General features: G+C 39.7%; 1 protein-coding gene across 6 annotated transcripts in view; it reads right to left on the reverse strand.

The window, feature by feature from the left end:
- MAST2 (microtubule associated serine/threonine kinase 2) overlaps positions 1–17,740 on the reverse strand; it is a gene marked incomplete at its 5' end in the record, with an annotated part of 201,156 nt that overhangs the window by 173,550 nt on the left and 9,866 nt on the right. The window lies entirely within an intron of this gene.

Consider the following 17,740-nt stretch of genomic DNA (forward strand, 5'->3'; position numbering starts at 1 on the left):
GGAGAAATAAATAACTGAAATCTATGTTACCTGCCATTTGAAAAACAAGACACAAGCAACTAGTACCATAGCAATAAAGCCACAGGGGGGTGGGAAATAAATGGAAAAATGCCTGCCTCCTTGAGAAAAGATTTTTTTTAAAGCCTCTAGAGGGGACTTCCCTGGTGGGACAGTGGTTAAGACTCTGTGCTCCCAATACAGGGGGCCCAGGTTCGATCTCTAGTCAGGGAACTAGATCCCACATGTATGCCGCTACTGAGAGCTCACATGCCACAACTAAGGGGCCAGCGAGCTGCAACTAAGGAGCCAACGTGCCACAACTAAGGAGTCAGTGAGCCACCACTGAGGAGTCCACCTGCCGCAACTAAGACCCAGCGCAACCAAATAAATAATTTAAAAATAAATAAATAAAGCCTCTAGGGTCATATACTGTGACCGGTGAGTTCACACACAGGAAAGTACAAACATTGCTTAGTGGTGGCCATCCAGAATATAATTTACAAATACCCCAGGATAAAAAGAAGAGTGAAGTTGATGAAAAATAACTGAAGAGAAAAGGAAAAAGGTTTTTTTCATTTGTTTTGGGGGTTTTTTTTTTTTTGGCCGCATAGCATGGCTTGTGGGATTTTAGTTCTCCAACCAGGGACTGAACCTGGGCCCTCGACAGTGAGAGCACAGAATGCTAACCACTGGACCACCAGGGAATTCCCGAGGAAAAAGTATTTTTAAAATTGGTAGTAAATGAGACTTCCCTGGTGGTCCAGTGGTTAAGACTCCACGCTCCTAGTGCAGGGTACACGGGTTCAATCCCTGGTCAGGGAACTAAATCCCGCATGCCGCACCTAAGATCCCGCATGTCGCAACTAAAAGATCCAGTAGGCCACAACAAAGATCTCGCACGCAGCAACAAAGATCCCACGTGCCGCAACTAAGACCCAGCATAGCCAAATAAATAAATAAATAAATAAATAAAAATATTTTTTTTAAAAATTGGTAGTAAATGGATAAAAGGATAAAGGGGGATATTTAGGCACTGTACCATTAAATCTACTGATGTGCCCATCCAACTCTAACAGGAATGAGCAGGGAGAAAGGAGAATTGGAAGGAGTAGTCAATGCGAAAAGAGAAGGCAGCAAGGGAACAGCCTATATTCCCACCAACTGGTGTATCGAGGATGAAACAGTACCTATGCATCAAGTAGAAACCATGAAGAAAGCAGGGTCTGGGCACTAATGCTGGTAACCCACCAAAAAGGGCTGGCCATTCACAGAAGCAACACCCCAGTAAGCAGCTTTGGGTGGAGGGAAGTGAGAAGGCCTTGTAAGATATCATGCTGAAGGAATATCCTATGTGAAGGCAATATGGAAAGAAAAGTATCCCAAAAATACCTTACAAATGAGCTACTTGAGAGAGCCAGCACTTGGATGCCTGCTACACTGTATGGATGAACAGTTAGTCTTAGCCACAAAAGGATCGACAACCGATAGGACGAGATCAGCACCAGTTAAAAGAAAGTTGTGGCTCATGGGCTCTAGAGCACAGACTCAGTAGTTGTGGCTTATGGGCTCTAGAGCACAGGCTCAGTAGTTGTGGCGCAGGGGCTTAGTCGCTCCGCAGCATGTGGGATCTTCCTGGACCAGGAATTGAACCTGTGTCCCCTGCACTGGCAGGCGGATTCTTAATCACTACGCCACCAGGGAAGTCCCAAAAGAAAGTCATATCCTTTTCAATCTCCCTATTCCCTATCATAACATACCAAAGTAAAGAAGCCAGAAAACAGAGGAGAGGAATAATGAAAGCAGATCATGCACCTTCTTATTCCAAGTCTCCCCTGTCAAAACTTTGCAAAGGGAAGGAAATATAAATGGGAAATGAAATTTAACTTTTAAATCAGGACGTCTTTTTAACTTTTACTTAAGTATATTACTCATTTCAGAAAAGTACATATACCTAAGCATATAACTCAATAAATTTTGCAAGTTAAACATATCCATGGAACCAGCATCAAGATTAAAAAAAAAAAAGACATAACCAAGCATTCCAGAAAGCCCCCTGTGCACCCTTCTAGTCACTACACTATCCCTCCAGGGTAACTACTATCCAGGCTTCGAACAGAATATTAGATAAATGGAATCACTCTGTACGAACTGTTCTGTATCTTGCTTCTCTTGCTCAGCTAGACTGCACTTTTTAAAACAGCAGAACATTACTGAATTTACCAAAGAATTCATTAAAAGACAGGAAAAGAGAATGAAGCAAATAAAACAGAACCACACATAGCCCAAGAAAGAAAAAGGGCATGGGAAGAGGAACTTCCTTTCTAACTTCCAAACTAATTTGCTTCTTGCAGTTTTCTAGTTCCCATTTCTAGTCACTTATGAGAGATCCAGCCAAACCACATGTTTTCAGATTCAACGGCATACCACTGTACCCTTATAGTAAGCTCCCCCTTTCTGCTTAAATTGGATCAAATTTCTATCTGGTTCCTATCATTTCTACACTCAAATGATTCTTCAGCAAAATAGGGAGTTAAGGAGGGGAAGGAGCCTAGGATGACTTCCAGGTTTCTGGCTTGGATAGAATCCCAGGGAATATAGCAAGAGAAACAAGGTTACAAATAAAATACTATTATGGCAATATTAACATAACTACAAATTGCAGTACTCTTCCAATAACTATTAGGGAAACTATAAACATTTAACGTGAAAGAAATAAAACAAAGAAGACATGAATAACTCTCTTCAACTACAAGAGAGCTATCTCCTCTGTTATAGGAGAGTAAACTTCTTACTTCAGAGGCCAGTTTGATATACTGGATAAAAATAACAGAAGGAGAAGTAGGTTTAATTATAGGAAGAACCATCTAACAGTGAAAAAAGGCCGTCTTAAAGGGAATGGACTGTGCCCCTAGGATACTGAAAAAGTAAGGTGAAAGTTGACCTAAGCAGTGACTCTCAAAATGTGGTCCCCAGACCAGCAGCATCAGCATCACCTGTGAACTTGTTAGAAAGGCAAATTCTAGGGCCCCACCCCAGATCTACTAAATAGGAAATTCTGGGGGAGGGTAGCAGCAATCCGTGTTTTAACAAGCCCTCTAAGTGACTGTGAAGCACACTAAAGTTTGAGAACCACGAGACTAAATAAAAACTTTCAATATGATGCCATCAACACAAATATATGTTGACCAATTGTGAGGATCGTGTCACAAATTATTTGAAATTGACTTAAAGTACTCAAGTTTGCAATCAGTATACTCTCTTAATTAAATGAAAGCAGGTTCTTGGTAAATACTATCAATGAAATAAAGTCAGTTCGCTTATGTTACATTCTTTCTTAAGTGAGATTTTTTAAAAGGCAGAATTACAGCCTGCATGCCAGAAATTACATATAATGTGTATTTATCTATCATAACAATAACATATCTAATATATGACATATAAATTTCAACTGTCAAAAAAAAAGGTTGAAAATTGCCTGACTACACAATTTCTACATGCTCCTTCCAACTCTAAGAGCTTATTGCTTTCTCTTTTAATTCAGAGTACTAAGTTGTGGCTATTTTGCCTATTGCTCTGGGAGTCCTCACAGAGAGTCCTCCCTCTCTTGGTCAGAACCATCTCCCTCCTCCACAATATCAAAGCAAATCTCAGGCTAACTTTACCCACAAGGATAGCGTTGTGTTTACACTGTGTCATGCTACTAAGGATAGGATTAGAAGTAAGCAAAGGATTCACAGCTGAAAACAGAAGTCTACACACTAAAAACTTGTCTATCAGGCTAAGAACCTGGGCTCTCAATAGGAGTTGTCTTATCCCATATGAATGGAAATTCAGTAGGTGAAGAAAATCCATACCCTATGGCAGAGTCTTCCTGACCTACCTTGCCAAGAGTCAAACCCAGGTGCCATACTACTCAAAGTACATTCTCTTAATCCTTATCAAAAAACCTTTGCTTGATATGTACATGCGAAAAAAAAGAACCCTGACCCATACCTCAGGCATATCAAAGACAACATATATAAAAATTAACTCTAAGTGGATCATGAGTCTAACTATAAAACCTAAAAGTATAAACCTTCAGAAGAAAATACAAGAGTAAATTTTTATACTTTTGAGTTAGATAGCATTCTTAGATAACACACAAAGCAGAAGTTTAAAAAGAACAAATTTATAAATAGACTTCAACAAATTTTAAAACTACTACTCTTCAAAAGATACTGTTAAAAAATGAAAACAAATCACACAGGAGGAAGAATATTTGCAAAACACATCTGAGAAAGACTGGCATTCAGTATATATAAAGATCTTTCACAATTCAATAATAAGAAAACACACAAGCTAATAAAAAAACATGAGCAAGGGGCTTCCCTGGTGGCGCAGTGGTAGACAGTCCACCTGCCGATGCAAGGGACATGGGTTCATGCCCCAGTCTGGGAAGATCCCGCATGCCGCGGAGTGGCTGGGCCTGTGAGCCATGGCCGCTGAGCCTGCACGTCCGGAGCCTGTGCTCCGCAACGGGAGAGGCCACAACAGTGAGAGGCCCGCATACCGTGCAAAAAAAGACATTTCAGCAAAGAAGAGGCAAATATGGCAAATGAACACATGAAACCATTCTCAACATCATTTATCACTGGGGAAACAAAGATTAAAATCAAGTGAAAGAAAACATCAGCAAAATGATGGAGTACACAGCTCCAAGCTAACATTCCCCCACAGAAACACTGAAAAACAAGCAGAAATTGTGACCACCTAGAGGGGTGGGATAGGGAGGGTGGGAGGGAGGGAGACGAAAGACAGAAGAGATATGGGGATATATGTATATGTATAGCTGATTCACTTTGTTACAAAGCAGAAACTAATACGCCATTGTAAAGCAATTATACTCCAATAAAGATGTTAAAAAAATAAACTTAAAGAAAAAATTTTTTATAAAAAAAGAAAATCAAATGAGATAAAGGACGTGAAAACAAACAAACAAAAAAAAAACAAGCAGAAACTGTCAGAACCACCTTTGTCAGACTCTGGAAAATAGTCAAAGGCTTACGGCAACCAAGAGAATGCTGAATCAAGAAGTCAACTTAAGGGGCTTCCCTGGTGGCACGGTGGTTGAGAATCCGCCTTCCAATGCAGGGGACCACGGGTTCGAGACCTGGTCTGGAAAGATCCCACATGCCGCGGAGCAACTAGGCCCGTGTGCCACGATTACTGAGCCTGCGTTCTAGAGCCCACAAGCCACAACTACTGAAGCCCGTGTGCCACAACTACTGAAGCCTGTGCGCCTCAAGCCTGTGCTCCGCAACAAGAGAAGCCACCACAATGGGAAGCCCTCACACCGCAACAAAGAGTAGCCCCCGCTCGCCGCAACTAGAGAAAGCCTGCGCACAGCAACGGAAGACTCAACGCAGCCAATAAATAAATAAATAAAATCTATTAAAAAAAAAAGTCAACTTAAAAATGGTAGGAAAGCTTTGTGGCATTTTTACTTGCCCTCACCCTACCCACTCCTTGATGTGGAGGCAATCTTAAAGACATCAGCTGGTGTTCCAAGTGTGGGACCCTGGCCCCTGGTTCTAGAAGGAGCAGAACAGACCTTACTTGCAACTTATCGTTTATACCTGTTATAACTTATCTGGAGACTACCTGAAGGACTAACACAAGGCACTCCTCTCTATTTCACCTAACTCACAATCTTCTCAAGGTGGAAAAGCAGCAAGTATTGCTTAAAACCCTGTAAGATGATCCAAATACCCACAGCCACTTGGGCAAAAGATTAACAATGAGACATTCAACTGACTGCCTGAGATCTGGGTGAGAAAAGGGAGAGTTTCTTTGGGAAATTAGGGCAATCAAAAACACCTGTGTATATATGGCAATTTAGAAAGCCCAGGGTGAAATGCATGCTCAGGAAAGACCTAAAAAGATTTTAAGCTTTCATCTCAAGCTGATCCCTAGACTTAGCACAAGTCTGGCTAAGGGCCAAAGGAGGGCACAAAGTCAATCTGCAAAGACCAGGATGTGTGTTTGTTTGCTTGCTTAGCTCCTGGCAATCCAGGAAATCTTCATCAAAACACAAGCTAAGTAACAGAGACTTCAGTATCACACACAGCAAGAAATACAGTTTCTACAAAAAATGTTGGAAAACTCACTAGACAAATGGACAACTACAGCCTTCAACGATCAAACAACAGCAAAGCCTGGGGAAAATGAAAAAGCTGTATTCCAGAGTTACCAATATTCAAATGTCCAAATTTCAACAACAACAAAAAAATCACAAGACATATAACGAAATAAGAAAGTATGGCCCACTCAAAGAATCAAAATAAATTAACAGAAACCACCCCTGAGGAAGCCCAGCATTGGACTTAGCAGTAAATTTTAAATTGATTGTCTTAAGCATGGTCATATCAGTAAAGGAAAACACGGACAAAGAACTAAAGAAAATCAATGAACAAAGAAAAAGAAAGAAAACAATGAACTAAATGAACAATGAACAAAGAACTAAAGAAAAACAATGAACAAAACAACACTATCAACAAAAAGACAGAAATTATTAAAAAGAACCAAACAGAAATTCAGGAGATAAAAAGACCAATAAGTAAGTGAAAAATTCAATAGGGCGTTCAATAGCAAATTTGAGCAGGCAAAGACAGAATCAGCAATCTTGAAGACAAGATAATTAAAACTATACAGTCTGAGGAACAAGAAAAAAAAAAAGAATGAAGAAAAGTGAAGAGAGGGCTTCCCTGGTGGCGCAGTGGTTGAGAGTCCACCTGCCGATGCAGGGGACACGGGTTCGTGCCCTGGTCCGGGAAGATCCCACATGCCGCGGAGCAGCTGCGCCCGTGAGCCATGGCCGCTGAGCCTGCGCGTCCGGAGCCACTGCTTCACAATGGGAGAGGCCACAACAGTGAGAGGCCCGCGTACCGCAAAAAAAAAAAAAAGAAAAGTGAAGAGAGCCTAAGGGACCGGGGGACATCTTCAAAAGAAACAATATATGCATTAAGGGAATCCCAGAAGGAGAAGAGAGAAAGGGGAAGAAAGAGTATCTGAAGAAATAACTGCCAAAAACTTCCCAAATTTGATGAGAGACACGAGCCTACATGTTCAGAAGCTCAATGAACTTCAAGTAGGTTAAACTCAGACCCACATCTAAACATATCATAATCAAACTGTTGAAGCTAACAACAAGGAGAAAATATTCAAAACAGTAAGAGAGATGCAATTCATCATGTACAGGGGATCCCCAATCAGATTAACAGCCAATTTTGCATCAGAACTATGGAGTCCAGAAGGAATGACATATTTAAAGTGCTGACAGGGGCTTCCCTGGTGGCGCAGTGGTTGAGAGTCCACTTGCCGATGCAGGGGACATGGGTTTGTGCCCCAGTCCGGGAAGATCCCACATGCCGCGGAGCGGCTAGGCCCGTGAGCCATGGCCACTGAGCCTGCGCATCCGGAGCCTGTGCTCTGCAACGGGAGAGGCCACAACAGTGAGAGGCCCTCATTCCGCAAAAAAAAAAAAAAAAAAAAAAGTGCTGACAGGAAAAACTCTCAACTTAGATTTCTACCCAGATAAACAAAAGCTGAGGGAGTTTATTACCACTACACCAGCCCTAAAAGGAATCCTTCAGGTTGAAATGAAAAGACACAAAACAGGAACTTCAAGCCATATGAAGATATAAAGATCTCCAGTAAAGGTAACTACATGAGCAAATATAAAAGTGAGCATTGTTATAGTTTTGGTTTATAACTCCACTTTTTATTTCCTACATGATTTAAAAGACAAATACATAAAAATAATTATAAATCTATGTTACTGAGCACACAATGTATGAAGATATAATTTGTGAGAACAACATAAAGGGGGGTGGGAGAATAGAGGTGTATAGGAGCAGAGTTTTTGTATGTTATTGAAGTTGGTACCAATTCAAACTAGACTGTTATAAATTTAGGATGTTACGTGTAATCCCTGTGGCAAAGCAAAAAGAAAATATAAAAAAAGCACACACAAAAGGAAATGAAAGGGGATCAAAACGGTTCATTACACCAAAAAAAAATTTTTTTTCTTCAACTAAACACAAAAGATGGCAGTAACAGAGGAAATGAGAGACAAAAGGGTATAAAACATACATGATAAAAATATTTCAATGAGCAAAGGTATCCATACTTGAATCAAAGGAAAAAATAAAACATAAAGAAGAACCCAATGGATATTTTAGAATTGAAATATATAATAACCAAAATAAAAAAACTGAGTGAATAAGCTTTTCAGCAGAACATAGAGGACAGAATAAAGAAACAGTGAACTGGAAGACAGAAGAACAGAAGTTATTCAACATGAACAACAAAGTGAAAACAGTAAACAGAGGCTTCAGGACCTATGGTTTTGTAATTAAAGATCTAATGTCTGTGTCACTGGAGTCCAAAAGGAAAGGACAAAGAGAGAAAGAAAGAAAAAGTACTAGAATAAATCATGGCTGAAAACCTCCCAAATGTGTGAAGAAGACATAAACCTACAGATTCAAGAAGCTGAGTGAACCCCAAGCAGAATAAACCCAAAGAAATATGCCAGGAAACATTATAATTAAAATTCAGAAAAATTACAAACAAAAGAAAACAAAAACGTTTGAATGACAGATTTCTCATCAGAAACTATGTAGTCCAGAATAAAGTGGGAGCACAGTATTTTTCCAGTGTTGAAAGAAACGAACTGTCAACCAGAAGCAATAACCAGGGAAAATGACCTTCAGAAATAAGGATAATTAAGAGACTTTATTGGCAGCAAACCTATCCTAAAAGAATGGCTAAAGAAAGTTCTCTAAACAGAAAGGAAATAATACAATAAGCAACTTTAGGAACAGAGAAAGAACACAGTAAGTAAAAATGCAGATAAATACATTGGCGTTTCCTTCTGTAACATATGATTTTAAAATTTACTAAAGACATTTATGCTACAAAACATGAATCAGATTCAAATAAACTCACCAGTGAGGTGAGAGAGCTTAAGAAAAAATTAGAAATAAAAGATCAATTAAGAAATGACAGGCCCCACCTCCGGCTGCTCCGTAAAGAGAGTGATCTCCCTGAGACTAGGGGCCATATACATTTGCGCCCTCAGCAGGACTCAGGACAAGACTCGTATAAGGCACGATTCAGCAAATGTTTGTTAAATGGGTGCAAAAAAATCAAATTCCAGCCTGCCTGCCTCCAAGGCCTACATGTTTGACCACCATGCCACACTGCTCCAGTGAAGACTCGCTCACAGACTGATGGAAGACAGCTGAACCAAGAAAAATGATCTTATCTCACGCTTCAGTGACAAAATAAAAGCCATCAGACATGGGAGAATTGTTCCAGGGCCTTCATCTTCCCACCACTGAATCTCTAAACCTCCCAGTATCTGTGTTCATCTTTTGTCTCATTCCTTCCTGTTACAATGAAGGGCCTGAGGACCTCTCCTTATCTCTGAGGCCCAGTGCCCTAGACCCCAGTCCCTCCTTCCCCTTCCATTATTCCCTTTCTCTTCTATGTTCCCATCTGGTCCTGCTTTATGGTCTCTGTGTCATTCCCAGCAGCAAACAAGCATAGTCTAGTATCTCCCATCTTAGAAAAATCATTCTTTGCCCCTCCTCCTACCATCACCTTAGCTCTCTGGGTTCTGTTCCCATTCACAGCCATGTTTCACAAGGAAATCGCCTACACATCTAGCTCCACTTCAGCAGTAGTGTTTTATTCCCTCTGACCTCAGGGAGGGTCCTATAACAATCTACCCTCCCACAAGTACTCTATCCAATTATTCCTGTTTTTTAAATTTTATTTATTTTTCATGATAATACATTATAAATTTTATAATATACATATCTGTACAGTTTGAATAAATTATAAAACAAATACCTATGTACCTGTACCCATCACCCAGCTTCAAAAACAAATCATTTCTGAATGACAAAACCCACCATGTAGCCCTCCCCAGTCACATCGCCTTCCCCTGCCTGAGGTAACCAGTGTCATTTTTCATGCCTTGCTTTTTTGTATGGTTTTACAACATATTACTGCATCCATATATTGTAAAATTTTGCATGTTGTTCAACTTTATATAAACATATTCTTTCATGACTTTTTTGAATCAGTATTAGGTTTCCTGAGTTTTATCCATGTTGATACATGTAGCTGGAGTTCATTCATAATACTTTATTATAGTATTCCATTGTAAAAAAAAAAAAAAGACTAAATTTGAAGGAACACAAGACAGAATACAAACAAGAGATAATGCCTTAAGAGGCACAGAAGATGAAATGCTTTGGGTGTTTCTGTTTATTTTTTTATGAAGAGGAAAAAAAATGTTTGAGAGAAAATGATATGTTGAAGAGAGGCAAAGAAGATCCAACATACAGCAAATAGAAGTCCCTGCAGAAGAAAATCAAAGCAAGGCAACAGAACGAATATCAATACTAAAATTATAATTCAAAAACTTTGCTGAAATTAAAACTATATATATGAAAACTACATCCTGGAAGAGCACACCACATGCATGACATATAAATCCAAAATGACCAACACCAAGATATATTTTAGTATAATAACTGGACTTTAACAGAAAAATCATTTCAGCATTAAAAAAAAAATGACCTATTAGAAAAACCTGCATCACTATCAGACTATGGCAACGTTTTTTTTTTAATATTTATTTATCTGCACTGGGTCTTAGTTGCAGCAACGCAGGCTCCTTAGTTGTGGCAGGCATGTGGGATCTAGTTCCCTGACCAGGGATCAAACCCGGGCCCCCTGCATTGGGAGCATGGAGTCTTAACCACTGTGCCACCAGGGAAGTCCCGACAACAATTCTTTATGCCAGAAGAAAAACAGGGTTACAAGATACTATATAAGATACTCAAAGAAAGGCAGTATGAGCCCAGGATTTTATATCCAGGAAAACTAATCTTCAAGGTAAAGGGCACAGGCAAAATGTTATCAATATAAAATAACTCAGAGAATATTGTTCCAACAGGTCGTTCCTAAGGAATGTACTAAAGAAGAAGATTCATACAATCAGGACTTCCCTGGCAGTCCAGTGGTTAAGACTCTGCGCTTCCACTGCAGGGGGCATGGGTTCGATCCCTGGTCGGGGAACTAAGATCCCACATGCCACACTGTGCGGCCAAAAAAAATAAAAAATAAAATAAAATAAACAAATGTTTAAAAACAAAAGATTCGGGGCTTCCCTGGTGGCGCAGTGGTTGAGAGTCCGCCTGCCGATGCAGAGGACGCGGGTTCATGCCCTGGTCCGGGAGGATCCCACATGCCGCGAAGCGGCTGGGCCCGTGAGCCATGGCCGTCGCTGAGCCTGCGCGTCCAGAGCCTGTGCTCCGCAACGGGAGAGGCCACAACAGTGAGAGGCCCGCGTACCACAAAAAAGAAAAGAAAAAACAAAAAAACAAAAGATTCATACAATCAAAATAACTAGAATGACGAGGTCCTACTGCATAGCACAGGGAACTATATTCACAGGGAACTTGTAATAACCTATAATGGAAAAGAATTTGAAAAAGAATATATATATTTATATGTAAATATATATGTATATCTGAATCACTTTGCTGTATACCAGAAACTAACACAACACTATAAATCAACAATACTTCAATTAAAAAAAAAACCAGAGATGTATCAATATGGTGATTAGCATTAAATATATGGTCATTTATAAAATTATAAATAAGTGTTCATTAAAAGGGAGAGAGTATAGTATATAATGGCTACATGATCTGACAATGTAGATATAGGTCAACCAAAAAATGAGGGGAGAAGGTGGAGACAACATACACAAAAGAATTTTTTAACAGTTTTCATTAATCATTGGTGGTAGTACATTAGTAGTGCCACTAGAGACTGTTATACAGTTAACATATGATAAAGCAAATTAGTAATTCCTGGATATTCTAATTTTATCATCCCCTGAGTCTTTGGGAACATGATTCTTGGTATGAAAGAAAGGAGATACTAATGTAATAAATGGGAGATTAAGTTTAAAAAAAACCTCTGTAGTCCTTTGTCAATATCACTGTTGATTGCCAAGATAGTTTTTATTATATTTATTTCTAACTCTATCCACTGAAAGGTCATAGGAACAATGATCAACCTAGTAGCAATAAGTATCCCTAGGATCTAGACTGCAGGTGTTCTGAAATTCCATTTCCCATTAAAAGAAGCCAGGAGTTCTTAGAGAAACAGCTAATTCCAGGTCTAAGGTGGAAAATGAGCCTGGAACAGTTGAACGTAAGAGATAGCAAGAAAATTATCAAAACTATTAGGATTGGGTCAAAAAGACTAAGGAACCGGCTTCCCTGGTGGCGCAGTGGTTGAGAGTCCACCTGCCGATGCAGGGGACACGGGTTCGTGCCCCAGTCCGGGAAGATCCCACATGCCGCGGAGCGGCTGGGTCCGTGAGCCATGGTCGCTGAGCCTGCGCGTCCGGAGCCTGTGCTCCGCAACAGGAGAGGCAACAACAGTGAGAAGCCCACGTACCGCAAAAAAAAAAAAAAAAAAAAAGACTAAGGAACCAATATGAAGAGGCTCTTCCTAGACAACAACAGGACAATGTGAGCTTCAATTAGCAGTAAAAAAAAAAGAAAGAAAGAAAAACACATAAAATATGGGTTGAAACCCATCAAATACATTTAAATGTATGACTCCACAGTGATAATAAAAAATAACTAACTGATCACCATCTGAAGATGACCGGGAACCAATTTATTACCTTAAAAACTAGGTAAATAAAAGGAAAGAATCAGACCATTCTTACATGAACTATACCACTGGGAATCAAACAGTAGATGAGAAGCATCTCCTTAAAATGCTATGCCACCTAATAAATGAAAACAAAATGATAGAATTATATCACTACTTTGCAACTCCCAATTAGCGAATCTCAGCACTGAGCATCAGCAACTGCTACAATCAAAGAGCAAAAAGCAGACATCACATGCCTCCTGTTGAAAGAACACACTACCACCCAAAATCTTGCCAAAGGAATTGAACCTGAGGCTGATTAAGCCTCTGTATCCAGCTGTAATTTGCAGGAAATACAACAGGACATAAAACATTTTGAAATGCACCATAACTATGCAATCTAGACTTTGGGAAACTCTACAGGCCAAATGCCCCAAGGTTTTTCAACTTACAGATTTTAAGGAAAAGGAAGAGATGAAAGGAAAAGATTAAAAAGAGACAGAGACTTCCCTGGTTGTCCAGCAGTTAAGACTCCACGCTCCCAAGGCAAGGGGCCCGGGTTCAATCCCTGGTCAGGGAACTAGATCCTGCATGCCACAACTAAAGATCCCGTGTGCCGCAACTAAGACCCAGCACAGCCAAATAAATAAATAAATTTTTTTTTTTAAAAAGTATGAGATATTTCTATCCACTAGGATGGCTAGATTTTTTTAAAATGGAAAATAACAAGTGCTAGCAAGGTCACAGACAAACTGGAACCCTTGTAAATTGCTGGTGGGAATGTTAAAATGATACACCCACTGTGGAAAACAGTTTGACAATTCATCAAAAACTTAAACATAGAATTATCATATGATCCAACAATTCCACTCCTATATATAGAAACAAAAAATTGAAAAACAGGTGTACAAACAGAAACTTGTACACAAATGTTCATAGGGGTACTACCACAATCACCAAAAGGTGGAAACAACCCAAATGCCCATCAGTTGATGACTGAATAAACCAAATGTGGTATATCCATATAATGGAATATTACTCGGCCATAAAAAGGAATGACATACTGATGATATATGCTACAATATGGATGAATCTCAAAAACATTACATTAAGTAAAAGAAGCCAAACATAAAAGGCCATGTATTGTATGATTCCCTTTACATGAAATGTTCACAGTTCACAGAGACAGAAAACAGATTAGTGGTTGCCAGGGACTGGGGGAAGGAGGAAATATTTTGGAACTAGATAGTGGTGATGGTTATACATTTGAATGTACTGAATGTCACTAATCGTGAATTTTATGGTAAGTGTATTTTACCACAATTTAAGAAGTCAAAGCACATGTAGAGGTAGGGTGTCTAGGGCCACACTTCCTTCCAGGAGCCTATTAAAGTGAAAATAGCTGAGACCCAGTCGCCTTCCTCTCTGGCTTCTCTTGGCTTTCTTATGGCTTTTTTCTCTTCCACATGGCTGGGTGGACAAACTGAGAAATGCCTACAGAAAGCGATCACTAGTCACCAAGACCTGAAAGAGTGTGGGGGTTGCCAGAGACTAGCTCTGCCACAGACGGAGGAAAACAAGCTTTTCCAGACCTCCTAGGTATTCCTGCAAAAAGGCCTTTACATGCATTCAAAACGGTTATTATCCAAAACTCTGTGGGCCTATAAGGAATGAAGGTTCTAGGTGGTCTATATCCAGAATAATAGGATTTCTACATAGTTCTAGCTGAGGACCATATTAGGGTTTGAGGGCTATTGCAAGGACTAGCTAGATATTGACCAAACATGATTCACCTTCCTCCTGGGCACAAGCTATGGCCCTATGATTGAATTCTGGCAACAGAATATGGGTGGAAGTGATTAAGCCATTTCCAGGTCTGCGCATCAACAACTCCCACAAGATTGCCCCACCTGCCTCAGGTGACCTTGGAAGCCATGTGTAGAAAATGGTAGAGCCTCCATTACTCTAGGTTCTTTTGAATGTATTTTTTTACAGCAACTAGTGTTCTTAAATATAAAAGAGTACTGGGATTTCCCTGGTGATCCAGTGGGTAAGACTCCGCACTCCCAATGCAGGGGGCCCGGGTTCAACCCCTGGTTGGGGAACTAGATCCCAAATGCATGCTGCAACTAAGAGTTCGCATGCCGCAAATAAGAAGTCCGCATGCCACAACTGAGAAGTGCGCATGCTGCAACTAAAAAAAAAATGATCCTGCATGCTGCAACGAAGATCCCGCGCACCGCAACCAAGACCCGGCATAGCCTAAACGAATAAATAAATATTTAAAAATAATAATAATAAATATATAGAAGACTACTAGCATGAGAGCTAGTAGTAAAATGTCCCATTCTCTTACTGGTCAAAGGCAGGACTCAGATTTCCTGGGGTCACCTAAAAAAGAAATCATCTTGGTAACACCCTTTTGAAACAACTTAAGGACTTTTTAAGAATTAATACCAACTTTTTTTTTTTTTTTTGGCTGCACCACGCACCTTGCAGGATCTTAGTTCCCCAACCAGGGATTGAAACTGGGCCCGTGGCAGTGAAAGCACAGAGTCCTAACCACTGGAATGTCACGAAATTCCCAATCCCAACTATTTTTAAACTCTTTTGTCTTTAAAACATTCTTGAAGATCTCAAATAGTCATGAAAATTAGAAGGCCAGACAGTACTATATTACCTCTGCTTTGCTGAAATACAGGCAGAGAAACTATGTGGCTTGTTAACCTCCCAACACATTAAAGGTTAAAGGATTTGTGCATCTGCTACCCAGGTTCACCCTTAGAAAATATTTTGTTACATTAAAGTTGGTACAACTAAAACGATATTACAGAATTTTAAAATGCGGTTTCCTTGGCCTGAATTTGCTCTTAATTATGTTCTAAAATCTAGGGAGACTATATATATATATATATATATATATATATATATATATAATATCTTCTAAGCCAGTTAGTTAAGAAAGAAATCCATAAAAGTTTCCCTAAAGGGAAAAACGCACAAATTAAAGCCATCTTTTCAAGCTGAACAAAGTAAAAGAGTTCAATAACAACAACAAATCAAAGGTCAAGACATACCTTTTTCTATTATATTTCTTTATAAAACCAGATGAGAACACAGAAAAATATGAACTCTATATTCACACATTCTACGCACTTACCCTAAAAATATAATAATTAACCATTATTGAGTGCTCACTGGTATCAGGCTTTGTAATAAGTGTTTTACATGGATTAATTTATTAAATCCTAACAATAACCCTATGAAATCGGTAATGATAGTATGTCCATTACATTTATATGGGATAAGTAAGGCTTAAAGAACTTAAGTAACTTGCATCAGGTAATAGAGTTGGAATCTGAGGTCAGAGAATGACTTAATCACTATACATTCACTCAAGAAGTATTTATTTAGTACCTCCTATATACAATTCTAGAAGCTGGAGATACAGCAGTAAGGAAAAACCAACCCAAATTCCTACCCTCATGAACCATATATCCTAATGTGTGAGAATGACAATAAATAACAAATATGTGACAGTAACAGGTGAATAAAGGACATGAATAAAAAGAGGGGAAGGGAATGACTAAGAGTGCTACTTTAAAAAGGCTGGTCAGGCTTCCCTGGGGGCGCAGTGGTTAAGAATCCGTCTGCCAATGCAGGAGACATGGGTCGGAGTCCTGGTCCGGGAAGATCCCACATGCCGCGGAGCAACTAAGTCTGTGCGCCACAACTACTGAGCCCGCTCGCCTAGAGCCCGTGCTCTGCAACAAGAGAAGCCACCGCAATGAGAAGCCCACACACCGCCACGAAGAGTAGCCCCCGCTCGCCGCAACTAGAGAAAGCCTGCATGCAGCAATGAAAACCCAACACAGCCAAAAATAAATAAAATAAACAAATTTATTTTAAAAAATAATAATAAAAAGGCTGGTCAAGGAAGGCCTTTATCTGAACAGAGACCTAAATGAAATGAGGAAGCCAGTCATATAAATATATCCAGAAAAAGAACCCCTCACGTAGAGAAAACTACCAAGTATAGAAGTCCTCAATTAATAATTTTTAAAATGTCCTCAGGCAGGAGCATGCTTAATATATTTGGAGACCATCAAGGCAGCCAGTGTGAACAGAGCTCAGTAACAAGAGGAGGAGTAGAAGGAAATGAGGTTAGAGAAGGCCAAGAGGCAGATCATGCAGACTTTAAGTACAAAGCAAGCACCTTCCATTTTGATCAACTGTGATGGAAAGCCACTTTTGAGTAGGGGATGGTAACAAACTTTGATTTTAGCTTTTACAGGATGATACCGATCTTGCTGTGTGCAAATTATCATGGGGGCGGAGGGGAGAGGAGGTAAAAGAACAGAATCAGGAAGACAGGTTTGGAGACTTTTATAGTAATCCAGATGAAAGATGATAGAGGCTAAGATTAAGGTAGTGATGGAGCTAGTGGGGAAAAGTCTCATGCAATTTGAATGTAGCACCAACCAGAACTGATGGGCTGAATGTGGAATATGAGGTTAAGAAAAGAATCAAAAACAACTTCCATGTTTTGCTCTAAATAAATGAGTGAATGATAGTGCCATTTATTGATGTGGGAAAGACTGGGGAAGCAGTGGAATGGGAAGTGAAAAACAGGGTTCAGCTTTGGACCCATTAAGTTTGAAAGGTCTATTAGCTACCCAAATAGAAATGTTACATACACAACTGAAAATAGGAGAGCTCAAAAGAAAGGTCAAGACTAGAGAAATAAATGTGGGAATCAGCAGCACAGAGATGGAATGTTAAGTAATACAATCTGATGAGATTACATCAGGAGAGAGAATAGACTGCAAAAGCAGATTAAATACTGAACGCTCTAGCAGGTCTGCGTCTTTATTCCTGCTAGAGCGTTCAGTAGGAATAAAGACGCAGACCTACTAGAGAACAGACTTGAGGTTATGGGGAGGGGGAAGGGTGAGCTGTGACAGGGCGAGAGAGAGTCATGGACATATACACACTAACAAACGTAGTAAGG

This window comes from Grampus griseus (assembly GCF_964374135.1).
Source record: "Grampus griseus genome assembly, chromosome: 1".
In the NCBI taxonomy this organism is placed as follows: Eukaryota; Metazoa; Chordata; class Mammalia; order Artiodactyla; family Delphinidae; genus Grampus; species Grampus griseus.